Here is an 18,193-nt window from a genome sequence, read left to right on the forward strand (position 1 = left end):
TACTCTTAAAAACTGTTCAAAACACCTATTATAGTGTAACAACAGTAGGTTGACTCTTAACAGCAAACTAAAACTGTTTTGATCTCACTTAAGAATTGAATTTAAAACAATGAGTGGGAAATAGATTCTTCTTTTGCTTTATGAGAGGCATAGTTTTAGGAAACTGCCTAGTCTTAATAAAGAGCTTTATTTACTTTTTTTTTTATATATAATGAAGGCGTAAGTTACCATGTCTATTTGAGAGTATTTCAGATATTTAGTTAACTTTTTATTCTTACTGACCTGACTTTCTTTCTCTTTTAGCAAAACTGTACAATCTAAAGTGGACTGCATTTTGGTAAGTGAAATATGTAACTTAAAATTTCCTTTTATAAGAAACCTGTTACCACTGTATAAAATGTCCAATTTTTAAGTAAATACTAGTTCTAACTATACCCAATTTAGTGAATAAATACGACATTTAATCACAGTCTTGTGGGTAAATTCACTATAATCTAAATTTTTTTCCTGTATCTCTGTTGAAATCACAACACAATATGAAATAATAGCATATTTTTTGTTTTACTAGCGTTTACTGAAAGATTGCTTAAACAAATTGATGTTTTTCTATTCTAATAACACTGCAGGAATAAGTCTAAAAATTTAAAATATTTGATGGGTTAGTTTTATTATGATAGCATATTTTATGTTTTGGTTGCTAACCTTTAGGAATTAAACTGCAATGATAGTTTAAATTTAGGTTGTATTTATAGAACGCTGTAGAATTTGATTTTTTTTTTAGAGCTTTTAGCACACTTGATTATTTTTGTTCTTCGTATTATACTTTCCATTTGGGGGTTACAACTTTTAGATTTTAGCCCATAATAATGTTTAAATTTAGATTGTTTTTGTAGTTCCTTAGGTCTTAAATGTGTAAGGAAAGAAACTGAAACACCTGGAATAATGCTGACCTTGTTTCGAAATGTGTCGAGAGGCTGCAGCAAAGGCCCTCTGACATGTAGTGGGTCTGCACTGTTAAGATTACCAGAAGTGTCAGTGTAGTTTCTCTTCTTGTGATTTCCAAACTGTCCTTTACCCAAGTTTGAGTCTTCATAAAAGCTGATTTGACTGTTTTTGTTTAGTCTTCTTAGTGTCTGGTGTGCTATATAGGTGTATAAATAGGAGTAGTTCACGGGAGAATTTGACCAATACTTCTACTCTTTTCTAACCTAATAGCTGAAAGAGAATTTTGTGAGGCTAATTTTCCCATTTCCTCTCACTTCTTTCTTTTCCTTTTTTTCCTTTCTCTTTTTTCTTTAAACCCAGCTCCACAATAATCCTGTGAAGTAGGTGATATTGATACCTCCCTTTTACAAATAAAGTAACTAATACTGTTGCATTTAGTTCAAAAAATGATTATAGAGTATCTCACATCTGCCATTATGTACATAAAGGATACAAACTTTGGAGGTTTACTTACTTTTTTCTCATCAATGAGAAAATAGAGACAGAAGACTAGCAAAAATTTTAAAAGACGGTAATTATAAAATACTAAACAAGAACAAAAGTTATTTTTTAAAAGCCTCAACATAATTTTAAAGTATGTATATTTTATTTGAAGGTTTAGTATGTGTGTGTATATATATAATTTTAGTCTGTAATTTTTAATACAATCCTAGGACCTGGACACCTCAGTGATAAAAGAGAACACTTATCCTCATGATCCTTATATTTTACTGGACAAAAGGAAATTAAACAAGTGAACAAATAAATAAGGGCTCTAACTTCAGATAGTGATAAGTAGAATCACAAAGTTTTTAAAAGGCAGAGGGAGGCCAGTAATGATGCCTAGACTAAACTCTCCTTTTGAAGAGAAAACATTTAAGTAGAGAGACCTTAGTGAGAAGCCAGTCTTGTGAGAAGCCAGATCGTCTTCCAGTTTGTCCTGTAGTAGGCAGAAGGAACAACAGGAGGAATTGAAGACAGTAAGGATTCCAGTGTGCTAAAATTGAGGGATGGTTAAGGAAAGAATGATGGCAAAGGTTAAGTGCAGAGTAGTTTGTTGTCTTATTTTTTTCTCCTTGCTGAGACAAAATACCCAATGCCTAAAATTATGCAAGGAAAGGTTTGTTTTACTCACAGTTTGTGGAGGTTTCAGTCCATACTCGGCTGGCTCCAAGGGAGAGCGGCACGTGGCAGAGGCCAACAGTTCGTGGGCGGAAGACAGCAGAAGCAACAAGAGCAAAAGGGAGGAGCAGGAGAGGAGCAAGGCTCTTTGTCCCCTTTATATTGTATGCAAACTATCTGCCCCAGGGCGGGTATAGCACTCACACCCACAATCCCAGCACTGGATTATGGATCAGTCATAAACTCTAGAAGCCTGCACCCATGACCGCCTGAGGCTTGGGGGGGAACATCCAGACACAGACCATAACATTTATGTACAGCGTATTATCCATGACAGGTAGCATGGATTTCATTCTAAGTGGAAAGCCAATTAGAATGTTCTAAGTGAGAGAATAGTAGAATGATCCAATTTTTAAAAATACTTTTGGAAAATAGGCTGTAAGCTAGTACATAAATGTAGTAGAAAATTCAAGGCTCTTGATTATTTGAAGGCAGTGAAAGATACTGTTTTTTAAAAACTAGATAGGCTTCTGGCATATTTTGAGTATAAAGGTAATGGGCCTTACTGGTAGATTGACTCTATCAGAGTTTCCAGATTGAATTTACCAGTAAGGGAGTACAAAAAAGAATCAAAGCTAACATCGTTAGTCTAAAGTATTTCTTATATGATACATTGGTTTATAATGAATTCTCTCATTATGTACTTATGTATAATTGTCTTTATTTTGCTTTCAGCTTCAAAAGATAGTTTTGCTGAATATAAAATTCCTGTTTCTTTTATTGTTTTGAATACATTACTCCATTGCCCTTCAGATTTCATTGTTGCTAATACAAAGGTAGGAATTAATTGCATTGTTTGTACATAGTGAGTTATTTTCTTCAAGTTGCTATGAAGATTTATTCTATATTCATGTATCACTTACTTGTTCACTTGTGTCCTTCTGTGGCTTTCAGCAGTTTATTATGTGTGAGGATGTTGAGCACCTTATTATACTTGGGTTTCATTGAACTCACATCTGTAAATCATATTGGGGAGTTTTCAGGCATTATCTCATCAAATACTTTTTCTGTCCCATGGATTCTGTCCTCTCATAAAACTGTGATTACACATCTGTTGAACTAACTAATGTTATTCTAATCTCTGGGGCTTTATTTATTTTATTTTTTTTTCTGTAGTTACCTTTCTCGGTGTTCAAATAATAGTTTCTCTTATTACCTGACTCATCGTCTGGTTTAGCTTTGTGCGTTCAAACCCAGACAGTCTTATTTTAGCAGCACTGCCACTCAGATTGTGTGAGGTAGGTCATGAAAGTAGCCACAAGTAAGAACACCAACTCCTAGAGTTATGACCTCAAGAATCTAATTGCTAAATATTTCCTCATATGTTGTTGCCTTTCATCATTTTCCAAGTCACAGATTATTCTTTTTTATTACTTTGTGTCATTTTGTAGTTGTTTTGGAGTATTTGCTGGTGTCATTTTGCCTTTTCCATATGTTTCAATCTTCTTATGATTATTTTTATCGTGTTTTCTAGAATTTATAGTTTTACCTTCTTCTTGCAGACAAAATGAACCATTTTGAGTTTGAACATGGTTTGTTTAAAGTGATTTTTAACATATGAATGGATATCTATCCATTTGTTCCATCACCATTTGATGAAATTCTGCCCTTCCCTAATAACTCCTGTATCAAAGATCATTATCTATGGGTCTTGTAGATTTTGTTTTCCATCAGTTGTTATACCTATCCTTAGGACATCACACTGTCTTGTCTACTAGACCATTATAGAAAGTCGTTATCAGGTGATGTAAGTGGTTCAAATTGTTTTTAGCATTTCCATGTAGGTTTTAGAATTAGCTTATCAATTTCTATTTTAAAAATTCTATTAGGGTTTCAACTGGGATTACTGTGAATTTATAGATCAATTTTGTTGTTTTTGTTTGTTTTATTTTAAAGAGAATAGTGATAAAAAGAGAACAGTAGCAAAATACAAACAAAGTAAAGCAACAACATGAAAAACGATATGGGGTTTCTATAGATGAATTTTGGTGTACTTGACATCTTACTAATAGTCTTGATCATGACTGTGGGATATCTCCATATTAATTGGTTTTCTACAATTTATCACAGTAGAATTTTATATTTTCTATGTACAGAGTTCATACATATGTTCACAAAACTATTCCTAAACACTTAACATTTTAGAAATTTTGGATGGTATTGTGAAAGGCATGTAAAAATTTTTGTTATGTATTGTTTTATTGCCCATGTTTATTCTGACCTTGTAGCCTATAAGCTTGTGAATCCTTAGAATCGTATACCTACTCAGTCATTATCTATGAATAAAGACATTTTTAATTCTTTTTCAATTTTTACTTGTTTTCTTCACTTTATTACACTGCGGATCTCTGGGACAGAGCTGGATAGAAATGTTGAGAGTGGGTTTTCTCGTATTGATCTCAATCATAGGGAAATACACATTTATTTAGTATCCATATAATATGATGTTAGTTTTAGCGTTTTCATGGGTGCTCTTTATACATTGAACATGTTCCCTTCTGTTCCTGTTTTACTAAGGTTTTATTGGTTATGTGTTTGTTTTAATGGTAATTATATGTTGAAGGATTAAGCATGTAGCTTAGTCTTAGCATGTACAGGTACTTGGTTTGATATCCAGAATGCGCATGCTCGCACACACACACGTTGGTGTTTATCACATTATTGCCTACACTTATTTGTAGTTTATATTTCTATATTATAATCTATTATTTTTTTCACTGAAATGTCTTAATATGCTGTAAATCTCATTTGTTAGATTGTCTACTTTAGATCTCTTTTTTTTGTAGTATTGGAAATGATATATAGTTTCTTTAATATCCTTATATTCATGTCTTCCTTTAAATCCTTGGGCATAGTTTGGAATACTTTATCTCAACCGTTCTTATTTGGTAATTGTATTGTCTTTGTTCTTCCTGAATCTTTTTTTACTGAGTTTTGTTTGGTACAGTCATGGTAATGATTTTCTGTTTTCTTGCCAGTCTAATTTTTAATTCAGTACTGGACACTGATTTTTTATGGTTTTTGATTTTGGTTTCATTTGAGTTTTTGACCATCTTGATTTTGTTCTCAAAGTGTATTAATGTTTGTTTTGGCAGACAGCTATGTTCCTTGTAGATTAGATTGATCTTTGGGGACTTAACGTTTAAGCCTAGTTAGGGCAGGTCTAGAGTAACTTCAGCTTCTACACTAGAGTTACTGAGTTTTTATACTAGAATGATACCATCTTCTGGTGTCTATTGTCATAAGCTGCTTAACTGTGCAGATACAATCTTAGAAATACACCACTTGGTGATTTTGTTGTTGTATAGATGTCATTCAGCGCACACAAACCAAGACGGCTATAGTATTAACTTTGCACTATAAGGGGACCACCATCATATATGTGGTCTCATTATTGACTGAAGCATCATTATGCAGCCAGGACTGCTGAATGTTTCAGGTACTCCCTGAGATCTCTCAGCCCTGCCTGGTTAGAACTAGAAAATGTGTTACCCATTTGTAGATCCCTGATAGAGCTTTTTTTGTCCAGTCCCATGGAATTTTTTTTCTACACATAGGCAATTTAATATTCAGTAGTATATTCCAAATCTGCATAGAGATTTGTGTAAATTTCAAAAATCTTTGTCTTCTATATAGGTGTTTGCTTCCTCAAACACCAATTTCATTCTTCATCTTAGCTGTCTTGCCTCGTTTGCTTAGTTATTCTTCAGTATTACAATCCAGCAGGAGCCTCTGTAGAAACATGTTATTTTATTCTTTCTTCTCTCATAGCTCTGTGCTCTTGTCCAGTTTCTGAAACAGTTGTTAATTTTTTTGGTATGTTTTGAATTGGTGAAGCTGGGAGAGTTGTTCCCAGTGTCAGGTATTCCATTGTGGCCCCATGTAGAGTAACTATTAACAGCTACCTTTAGTATTCAATAAAATATGTAGGTCCTCTCGTATACCGTTTCCTAGTGAGTTGTTTTCCACTGTTGCCACTAAAGCTATTTCAGATTTCTTTGGCGCAAGCTGAGCTCACTCTTCTGTCACTGTCAAATGATCTCGCTTTCTACTTCTCTGAGGAAAAAGAAAGTTGTAGTGAAGATAAGTCTCCAGCTAGTTGCTAGTTCTTGTCCTTCTTCCCTTTTCTCTCAAGAGGTGCTGCCTGTCTGAAAGCTGATCTCTCTGCCTAGGCTTTACATCCCATCTCTTCCTATCTTAAAACTCACTTCATGATTTACTGCCTTCTTTTTATTATCTCATTTTCTGCTTAACTACAAATGTTCCCATTAATAGTTCAGTGCTTAATTTTTTGCCCATCTTTAAAAAAATTGTTTCTAAAACCCATAACCCTTCTTGAGCTATCACCTGTATTCCTTTGGTTTGAAAGAAGAAAGTCACCGTTTAATCAAAGTACTGATTAAACTCAACTCATGTGCCACCTTTTGTTTAGTTTTCAATCCTAGTAGTAAATATCTTCTAATTCCACACCTCTGAAATTTGTATTTATCAGAGATACTATGACCTCTTATTACTACATATAATAGATAATTTCAACTCCAATTGACAACCATTTTTTATTTGACTCTATTGACAGTCCCTTTACACACACCATCCTGTTCCCCCAGTTCAGTAGTCTGATGTTTTAAATTGCTTAGACAGCACATTGTCCTGGTTTCCTTGTTAATGTTTTGGCATGTCCATTGTCACTTTCTCAAGGGCCTTTCTTCCTATGTATTCTATTGGTGTTTGTCCAGAGTGAGTTTATCTACTCTGATGGTTTTGATTAATGTTAATATACTGATGACTTTCAGTTCATATTCCTAATTTAAGGTATAGACCCATATATCTAACTGATACTGTATCTTAGTTGATCACTGTTATCTGGGTGCCCCATACCCAATTCACACTCAACTTTTCCAGAGCAAACTCATTGTGTCATACCACAAATTCTCTATCTATGTTAGTTTTCTGTTACTACTGTAATAAATTACTCTATATTTGGTGGCTTCACACAAATTTATGATTTGAGAGTTCTTTAGTTGAGGTATTTGACATGGGTCTCAGTGTGATAACTATAACTATTGACATTAGAGACTCTAGGGGAAAATGTATTTCTCTGCTTTTCTAGCTTCTAGTAGCTGCAACTGACTCTTACTCTGCATCACAGACACGTTGTTGTAGTCAAATTTCCCTCAGCCTTATCCTTATCAGGACACCTGAGTGTACATTGGCCCTGCTCAGATAACCTAGGATGATCTCCCCATCTCAAGGTTCTTAATTTTATCACAGAAGGAAAGCCTTTTTCTATGTATGTCAGCAGATCCACAGACTTCAGGAATTAGAGGATTAGGACATGAACATTTTGAGGGACCATTATTCTTTCTTACTGTCTTGGTGAATTATATTCACATGTGCAACCTTAAAACCTAGAAATCAGCCCTGGCTCATCCACCCTACCTTATTACAACCAGTCAGTTAGCAAGTCCTATCATATCTCCTTCGTTGCTGTTTTTGTCTGTTCTTACTACCACTGCATTAATCCAGATCGCAGCTGTTACTTTGCTTCTAGTTTCTCTACATTCATGCCTTTCTCAATACAACCCTCACAAACATCTTTATGACTTTATTTCACACTGTTGCTTAAAACCTTTCATTGGCTCTGCATTGTTCTACCTAATGGTATAAGCAGACTCTTCATATTAGTCCTACTTTTTGGGGGGTATAATCTCGTTGTCTTAGTTACTTTCTTGTTGCTGGAACAAAATACTGTATCCGACACCCTCAGTTTAAAGGAAAAGAGGTTTCTTTGGCTGTTTTCAGTCCATGGTCAGCTGACTCGAAGACAGAAACAACATGGTATAAGGCCTGCCATGAAGGAAAGATGCTCACATAGTGGAGGACATGAAGTAGAGAGAGAAGGGAGGAGCGAGTGAGGGAGGTAAACCCTTCCTGTTCATGGCCCTTGTGACTCACCTTTTCCCACCAAACCCCGCCTCCTAAGACCAAGTCAGCTACAGTGTGCCCATGATCCAGTCACTTTCCAAAAGCCTTACCTCTGAGCACATGAGAGTTTGGAGAGGGTCACTTTTAAACACTCATCTCCCTCTACTTCCTTCACAGGGTACCAATAAGCTACAGAGAGCAGTAATGAGTAGGAAAAGAGAGTATCTGTTCTTTGAGTATATAACAGGATTGTCTATTAGAACTTTCTGCAGTCATAGCGGTACTCCGTAAAGTATATGGACTGTTCAGTATGGTAGCCACAGCTGTATGTGGCTGTTGCACAATTCAAATGTGGGTAGTATGATGAAAGAACTGGACTTTAAACAGTTTTTTAGTTTTAGTTAAATAGCCAGTTGGACAAGTGGCTACCACATCGGGCAGCACAGATCTGGATAATGATTTTCAACACAAGGTGATGTTTGCCTCTCCACCCCCCCCACTTGGGGAGGGGCAACATTTGACAATATCTAGAGACACTTTTTGATTTCTACTTTGGGGGAATGCTACCAGCATGGCAAAGAGGCCAGGAATGCTGTTTAAACATCCTACAAAACATGGGATAGCCCCACAGTAGACTTACTACCCCAAGATGTCAGAGTGGTGGGGTTGAGAAACTGTGGTCTAAACTATCTTCTTACATGTTATACCTACTTATATTTTTTTGGATTCTTCTTAAATATCTACCTTTTTTCTCAGGGCTGAGTTTGGGGTGTCTTCTGTTGCGTAGTATCTCGTACTTATCTTTTTGCATTGATTCTGTTACTTTATAGTAATTAAAAGTTTCATTGTTGTTTGTTCGTGGCTTCTTGAATGTAGGGAATATATTTGTTTACCAGAGGAACATGCAAATGGTCAATAAATATTGGTGAATGTATGTGTGAGTATAAACCAAGCAATTTTTATTACAGTGTGTAAACACTGGGTGAAGAAATGTTAGTGGCTTTTAGAGAACATATACTAACTGAAATATTTGAAAACCTTTTTAGAATTACTCATACTTTGCCGGTAAAAACAGAACACTGTCTCATTCCTTTAGGAAGAAAGAGTCTTTTCTGTCCTATTCCCCTTCCCTCCTACTGTACCCTGTACAGATGTTCCCCTTCCATCCTCTCCTGTTACAAGATAACCAGCATGGGCACTCCTACACCCATCCCCAGAGTACTGGTGCGAGACTAAGACTTCACTGCATAAAAGGAAGGATTCTAGCAGGTGAAGTGGGATGAGTGAGCAGGAATAAATTTAGCTGGCAAGCAATGGAGCAGAGTGCCTCTATAATGGAATTGACCTCACCTTGAATGCTTGCTCTGCCATTAGTGTCTAACCTTGTGTGATTTTAACCTAACTCAGCCCTGTAAAAGAGGTAGTAATCATAGTTCTTGCTCCACTGAGTTGTTGTGAATATTAATTAGTGTGGAGACCTGTCACATGGTAAGCACCTGGAAGCTTTAGTTTCAAGTGTTGTATGTATAAGTTTATAATGTGGCTCGAATTGACTTAAACTCCATAAATGTACATTTCTGAAACTAAACATTAGTCAAGGATCAGTTTTATGTTTCTCATCAGAGAACTTACTGTTTAAGGGTGAATGCTCATCATATAGAGGTCAGAGTATTAAATTCCTCAAGTGTGAGCAGTGGGACATGGAGAGGGTGAGAGTCACCTGGCTAAAGCCATCCAGGAAACTGGCAGGCGCACCCTGTGGAACGGGTGCCAGCCTGGACCCCAGGCTTCCTTCCTTGCCAGGCCCTTGTAGATGCCCCCCTTCTGCCAGCTGTGCCTTTCTCAAGTTACTTCTTTTGGATGAAGGTACTCCTCTTGGACTCAGATCAGAAGTTGTCTTTTTCACAAAATGTATTTATTTTCTAGGAATGTATTCAGCAGCAGGTAACAGAAATCCAAGCTGTTGCTGACTTAAAGAAATAAGCGTTTGTGCTAGCAAATACGACATCAGAAGTTAGGTATTTCAGAGTAGTGCAGTAACTCAAACACTAGCAGTGTTAGCCTCTATTTGCTGTGTCTTTTTTGCCTGTCACATGTTGTTAAAACAAGAGAGGAATGGAGAAGCTTTCTTTAGGGAAGCTGTCTTTTTATTCAGGACACCTGCTTCCCTTCAGAACCTCAGCCACATTCAACTTTGGCTACCCTACTGCAAGAGAAACTAGGACATAGACCAGTGGTGGCACACCTATGGCACACATGCCACAGTGGGCTGTTGGTTGTCGTTGAAAGCTCTAAAAGGTTCACCATTAGTGATGTAGACTACTCTGAGGTAGTTAGCAGTATGTGTACCATGTATCTGGTCTGTTAACCATAGCATCCCATGTTATGGGTCCTGCTTTCATATATTCTATGTATATACACACACCAAAGCTCTCACCATAGGTATACTAACTAATAGCTTCATTTGTTTTCTTCACCAAAAATAAACTTTTGGAGGTAAGGCCTGGTTCTTCAACTTTGTATCTTCATTGCTTAGCAGTGTCTAGTACCTGGAAGACAGTAAATACTCGCTAGATGGTTTTTGAGAAACAATAATTGTCAAAATGATATAATAGTATACACAGTTCCTTTGTTTTATTATTGTGTATTGAGTACTAACCATATGCCATATAAAAGGTTCATGATCAGTCCTCAGAATTTGCATATGAGGTGAATATGTTAGCATTCTCATTTCACAGTAGAAGAAACAGCCTCATACAAGAAAAGTAACTTACCCAGAAGTCTTAAAACTTAACTTGTTGGGAGAATTATACTTCCAATCCCGTGGTCAGCTTCCAGAGCTCAAGCTTTTAAAAGCTGTTATATGCTATATCATTTTAAATTTTTTTTTGAAATATGAGTATATATGTGAAATTTTTGAAATTCTTCTTGTAATAAAAAAAAGTTCCTGAAAGTAATCTCCCCAATGAAAAATAAATCTGAAATGAAAAAGTAAAAGCTGCCTTCATTATTGTACTGAATTTTAATAATCACCTGTAAATGTAATGTTTTGTGCAAGTAGGTTGTTTGAATACTATTTTTAAATTTTAACATGCCATAGTGGAGGCTAGCCTCAAACTTGTGATTATCCTCCTGTCTCAGCTTCCCAAGTGCCGGGATTGCAGGAATGCAATTCCACACGTGGTTTCTGTGCTGTTTTTAAGGGGGGTTGTGTGTGTGGGGGGTGTTTCTTCACTATTTTCTCTTTTGGTACCAGAAATCAAACTCAGGACCTCACGCTTACCAGGAGGTGCTGTGCTGCTGAGCTACATCCCTGGCCCTTCTGTGCTGTTTTTAAAACTAAGAATAAAGAACTTACTTATTGATTTATTTTTTAAAGCTAGATATAAAGAACTTTACCTGGTTTTTTATTTGTTTGTTTTTTCTTTTCTTGTTTTTTGTCTTTTTGAGACAGGGTCTCTCTATGCAGTTCAGGCTGGCCTGGAGCTCACTTTGTAGCCCAGGCTTGCCTCGAACTCAGAGTGATCCTCCTGCCTCAACCTCCCAAGTGCTGGGATTACAGGCATGCCCCACCATGCCCAGCATTACCTGTTTTTAAAGCTTGGAATAAAGAACTTCCTGAGAACCAGGAAGGGAGCATAATTGTGAGTAAATTTTTTCTTAGTGTTTTGCATTTGCAATAAAAAATGTAATTGATACTTGCTTTGATGGTAACTTAATTTTTCATTTCAGTTGTAACACATATCTATTCTACTCTTATTGTTCTTTTATAAATTAGATACAATTTATAAGACTCAAGGTAAAACTCTTATCCGTTATATCTAGTGCCAGGACATTAGACCCAGCAGAGTTGAAAGTTTCCCTGTCCATATTACTTAGTTCCTTATCTTCATACAGTTAATTTAGGCCTCTTCCTAATTGTAGTGGGGCCTAAAACATGAGAGAACCAATCTTTAGTGTTCGGCTACAAAAGGTCTTACCTACTGAGACGCAACCAAAGAAGACTGAGAAATACTATATTATTTCCCAAAATAAATAAATAAAATGTTAATGTGTAACATAGCCAAATCTGTTTTAGGAATTTAGGATTAAAAAGTGTCTTTAAAACTATTTCATTTGCTATATATTGTGAGTCTTAAGTGTTCAGTGTGTTTTAAACGTTTTCTCTGAATTCATTTTTGTCTCCTTTTTCTCATGAAGCTAGTGTTTTGGGGGCACACTACTTGGGAAGAGGTCGGTTAAGTCTATATGGCATGTTTCTCAAATAAAAAGAATCTCACATATTTTGTCATTCAAAACTAAAAGAATGTTGAGTATCCAGTGCCTTCTAGGTGTATGTACCACCAGGAAGATTCTTCCCACTGATTGTAATGTTCAGGTTGCCTAAATTGGTTAGTTCCACTTTGGAATTATTAGAATAAGTAAAGGTTAAAAGGCTATATAATTTCTTTCAACAAAGGCTAATGTGGATATTACAAAAAATAATAGTCAACTTGCCAGTAAATCAGCTGAAAGCAAGAGAAAAAATTTCTGTCTCATGGATTAGATAATTTAACAGGTATCCTGGTAAATTTATAGAAATAACAGTAGATATCTTTTGTTTGTTTTTACATTGACTGGCAAGATAAAAGTCTCAAAACCAGAAATAGGGAGGCAGTGTACTTTAAATCTGTTCAAGACTTTATATCTCCTGTGAAGATTATACTATACTATCTTCTACTTCTGGGGTATCTAAGTGATCACTATTCGAAAAAGAACTCTTAGCACACTGTATTGTATTATATCATCATATTGTAGTATATCATTTCATATTGTAAAATATCATATTATATCCTAGAACATGTATTATATTGCAACTACTTCTAAATATGGTATTAGCCTTGTGTATGTGTGGTTTAGCATAGCCTAATTAACGCATCTTCTTTATAGGGCCTGCTTATGCTCAGCATCTGAAGGCCAACTAAAGTCTCCTGATCTAATACTAAATGTATCCAGTGGTTTGTTACCTCAGATGAGTCTACAGACTCACTGACTTGTGAGCTCTCCTGAAGTATATGAGAATTCACTAAACGAGGATTTTCTAGGACTGTAATTAGAAGTTAATAATGATGTGGAGTTCACAGAATGCCTGGAGGGATAAGGAAAGAGTCACTTTTCTGATGAAGTGGCAGACATTATCAGTCAGATAATTAGATAGTAAGGCAGGTTCTTTCCAGGGAAGAATTCTTAGTGGGGGCCTCTTGCAAGGGAATACTAAATATTTGAATCTGTGTCATACCTCAGATTCTGAACACTGATGATTCTTTTAGGGATTCTGTTTCTACCTCTCACTCCACCAGGCTACTGTTTGTCTTCCCTAGGGAAATGAATAAAATTAATAGCTTAAGCCATGGTCTGTAAAATCTAGGATCTGTAAAAATTTGTCGGAAGACTTGCCCACTTTGGTTGGTGTTAAAGACTACTACTAGATAAACCTTAAGAACCAACTTTCTGGTTACACGTGAATTGTCCAGTATAAAATGTTAAAGCTAAAGAGAGAATAATCACAGTAGAGATCCTAACTATTCCATGTTAAAAAATTCAATTGGGTATAGAATAAATTATTTAAAAGCAGGCAGAGAAGGATAATCTAAGCCTTCCATCTGTAAGAAGTATATTTATCTGTTATGGTTATCTGTGTGAAAGGAATACTTGTGTTCTCACCCAGGCAGTCTCTAAGACACCGCAAGGCTAAATTGGAGACCTACAGGCTGGGATCTATTCCACAGGAGTGTTTTGTTTAGCTCACACTAATCTGTCTCAAAATTGGGAGAGTTCAGAGAAAAAAATTAATTGTCTGGGTTTTCTGGAAAATTTAGTGTATTGATTTCTTATTTACACATAACAATAGCTGGATGTATGTTGCAGTTACTCCTTTCAGATTTGACATGCATTTCATTTTCTTCTCAGTCCCACTATGCTTATACCTCAACACAAATGTTTTTCTGAACTGTGGTCTGCTTCACTCATTTGTATTGCTTGTCTGACATTTCAGTCGAAAAGGACCTTCCTGGGCAAGGTTCTTCCAAGAGCAGTTAGTATTATTTTTGTTTTGTTTTTGTTTTTTTCCGGTACCAGAAATTGAACTCATGACCTCATGCTTGCCAGGCAGGCGCTGTGCCGCTGAGCTAAATCCCCAGCCCCGCAAGAGCAATTCTTTACAGTTTGGCAGATCCATAATAATCTGTATGAGGACAGATAGTAAGAAAGCCTGAATTTTAGGTATTCCTTACTGCTTGGCTGAGCATTATAATAGGCAGTCAAGAGAAAACAAAACTAGGATATACCAAAAGATAAGGTAACTCTGGAGTCTGCTGTAGGTCAGTAACTATGCAAAAAGGTAGCACCTTTTTAGAGCTATAGAGGACCTGGAGCTGGATGAATCCATGAATCATCTCATTTAAGTTTTGAACTTTCCAAGTGTGTTTCATGATTAGTATTTTAAATCAGAAGCTAGTTCTCTTAACATGCTCACTGCTAAAGTGATTTAATAGAAACTAAAAACTGTTTGGGGACATTAATAGAAGTGTTTCCTGAGAAGCGGACTAATACTAGTGAAGCTTTCTAAGAGAGATGACATACTCCTAGCAATAAATTTGAGTAGCTCACTCAAGTAGTAATTCTTTGTAAAAGGCACACCTCCTCTCCTACCTTATTCTTCTGTGCCACATCACTGAGGGCTTTGTGTAAGGTACATGTGATCTGAAGATGCCCTTGTTCCTTTCCCTGTTTACAGGGGAGAGCATGCTCTCTCACCTCAGATCCTTGCCATAATGAATGCTGAATATGATCAAGGGCAACAATGAAACAAAACATTTTCTTTTAAGGTAGTTAGTTAAAATACATCATGGCTTTTTGTTTGTTTGTTTGTTTGCTTTGTTTTTCTTCTGGTATCAGGAATGGAACTCACAACCTTGTGCTTGCGAGGCAGGCACTTTGCTGCTGAGCTAAATCCCCAGCCCCCATCGTGGCTTTAAAAAGGCTTATGCTGAGAAATAAGATTTATCTTGTGATATGGTGCTGAGGTTACTGTTAGTAAAGGCAATCACTTGGGAAAGAAGAAATAGATAATTTTCAAAACAAAGAGCATGATTGTATTAAAATCATGTCCTTGGGTGGGAGAAATTTAGCAAAGAGGCTAAATTAAGTAGCAGGTTTTATTTTGTTTTACAGAAAAGAATCTGTATGAAGTCAGTGCTGGTTAATCTTAATTGACAGTTAGTCTCCTAATGTTCATAGCTGAGTGTGCTGTGAGGTGGTAAGGAGGGTAGTCACTGGGGCTTTTGGAGATTGGATCTCCTACTAGTGTTCTTCCCTGTGCTCTGCTTTGGGGTCACCATAAACTGAGCTGCTCTGTTCCACCAGGCCCTTCCCCCATGGTGTTCCATGGGGGAGCCACTCATGCATAAACTGAGCCTCTTGGTACCATGAGTCAAATTAAACCGCTCCTTGTTTAAGTTGTGTGTGTTGTATGTTTTGCTTCAGCGACTAGAGAGCTAATATAAGCTATATTGGTTTAATTTATAGGATTTTGAATTTTTTCATTCTTAACTTGTTTTTGCTGTTTTTTGAGGCAGGGTCTGACTATTTTCCCAGGCTCACCTCAACCTCATGATCCTCCCACCTCAGACTCACTGTCCTTCTTTTACATTAAACATTTCAGTTATTTTATCCTTCTTTAGCATTGTAAGAAAACGTTTATGACTGTTTTTGGGTTTTTTCTCTGGTTAGGACTCAGGTGGCCTAAATTGCCACTCAGGCCCAAGTCATGAGTTCTATAACTTTTCTCTTTAATAATTATAAAAAAGTTTCTAACCACTGTCAGGTAGCTTTCAAATTCATCTTACTGTCTTAAATCAGAAAAAATTTTGATACTAATCTGTTATCGGGGCTGGGGATTTAGCTCAGTGGCAAAGCGCCTGCCTGGCAAGCGCAAGGTCGTGAGTTCGGTTCCTGGTACTGGAGAAAAACCAAAAAAAAAAAAATCTGTTATCATTACCTAGAAGAAATTCAGCTTTCATTAATATCTTTATATTCAAAGCGTGCTGTGATAGAAATCAAGCGAATTCTTACAGTGTGTTAATTCTTCTACATTTGTATTTTAAGTCATTTTAAAATGAGAATAAATTCTAGGGAAGAAGAAAAAAAATCACCAGAAGCAGAGAAACAGGATTAAAGAACTGATGTTTCGTACATCTGTGTTAAGGGTGTAGTTTTGTAGTTTTGAAGAACCAAATGGAAATCCAGTTTTTTGGAAGTGTGATGGTAGCAACTACTTTTTCTTCCCATGCTGAAAAAGTTAAAAACACAGTGACTAGAAAGATGTTAGCTTTATTGCTGATGCCCCCACCCCAATTGCCACTGGTAGAAGAAGCCTGAGGTCTTTTTTGTAGCATGCAGAAACATCACTATTACCCTTTGCCTCACCTGATAGCTCCAGAGAAATGTTATATGGTGATCAATTTATAGAATTTAGCTATAAGGAGAAATGTCACCCCCTAGAAGGGGTTCTCATTGTAGTCACGTTTCAGCAGCAGTGTTGTCCCTATAGCCTTGCAGAATAAGGCCTTTCTGACTAGCTCTGCTTTGTGCATATGGCTTTCCTCAGCAGATATCCCACATTCTTGACAACCTCGGCTTGCTGGAGTCCCCACTGAAGCTTTGGCTTCATTCTCACAGCTTCATGTGTCACCCTCTCAAACTTGTCTATAAGTACTCTCATTGTGTCATGCATTGCTTCCGGGCCTGCCTTTGAAATCTTGATGGAAACCTCCGTGACCCCATAACTGTTCTGCTTGTCTGCAAGCCAGCATCAAATGGACAGCACTTGATCTGCCATCAGCTTGTGCAGTAGTTGGGCCTGGCTGTTGCAGCCTCTGCTGCCTTGAAATTTCCTCCACAAGGTAGCTTTCCATGTGAAATACAAAGATTTTAAGCCTTTAAAAAGGAAGGATAATATCTTTTTGACACTAAAATAGAGAAAGATTTCAAGAACATGACGCAAGAATGTCTGATTATGCGTGAAGGAAAAGATTCATATATTTGACTGCCTGGAAACGGAACCCTCTATGTGTCCTAAGACTATAAAAATGAAATGACTAGACAAGATGCAAGAGAAGATACTAGCAGCACTTAGAACAATTAGAAGATGAGTAAACAGTCTACATGAGAAGTATACTCAATCTGAAGTATACAAAAGGTACTTGAACCAGTGGTTCTTCAGATGTGACCTATGTGACTTTGAGTAGCAGCACCACTGGGAACTAGCTGGTGTCCAGGTTCCAAGCCCTCGGTCAGATCTGCTGACTCAGAAGCTTTGTAAGTTGGGCCCTGCAGTCTGTTTTATCCAACTCTCTGTGTGATTCTCATACATGCTAAAATCTGAGAACCACACTCTGCTGAAACTCAGGTGATGACTAATACGAAGATACTCAGTCTCATCATCAATCAGAAACATAAAACACTGATTTTTTTTCACACCCATAATATTCAGTAACATTGTAGCATTGCTGCTGGGAGCATAACTTGATATAACAGTTAAGGGGAAATTTTTGAAAATGATAAGGATATAATAGGTAATACAGTAGATAGTACATAATTTTTATGCCAAGTATTTCTACTTTCAGGTGCATATCTTACTAAAACCTCCCACTAGGACCAGGATTTTCATTGCAGCAGTGTCTGAAACTAAAACTTTGTAGTAATTGCCCTTCAGTGGAAAAATGAATGGAACTCTTTTCGTTTCATACAGTAATACTTCATGCAGTATATGCTGTTAAGAGATAAAAAAAATTATCAACTTCAAGTCCATCTTTGAAATAAGGAGAGTGATACATGCCTACTGTCTTTACTTCACTTGAAGTACTTTGTAGTATTACATTTTTAAAAAACTAAAAATACAGTATTAAAAGAGTTTCGGAATATCTATTTTGGTCCTTCAGGAACCTGCCTCACAGAAGGACTGCATTTGGATAAAATAGGATCTTCAATCTAGTTGAAGGGGAGAGTATATCTAGATGCTAGAAAACATTAAAGAATCAGTAAATTCAGATTAACTGAGTAT

The 18,193-nt window shown here is 36.6% G+C and overlaps 1 protein-coding gene across 1 annotated transcript in view; it reads left to right on the forward strand.

Moving 5' to 3' along the window:
* The first annotated feature begins 303 nt into the window (after window positions 1–303).
* The window catches only part of Rfx7 (regulatory factor X, 7), a 61,623-nt gene continuing 43,733 nt past the window's right edge, over window positions 304–18,193 (forward strand). Inside the window, exon 1 of the mRNA XM_005376601.2 lies at window positions 304–337. The gene's annotated coding sequence lies outside the window, so the exon portion shown is untranslated. The remainder of the gene's footprint in view (window positions 338–18,193) is intronic.

The sequence above is a fragment of the Chinchilla lanigera genome, unplaced genomic scaffold (assembly GCF_000276665.1).
Source record: "Chinchilla lanigera isolate Chin_1 unplaced genomic scaffold, ChiLan1.0 scaffold00008, whole genome shotgun sequence".
NCBI classification, from domain to species: Eukaryota; Metazoa; Chordata; class Mammalia; order Rodentia; family Chinchillidae; genus Chinchilla; species Chinchilla lanigera.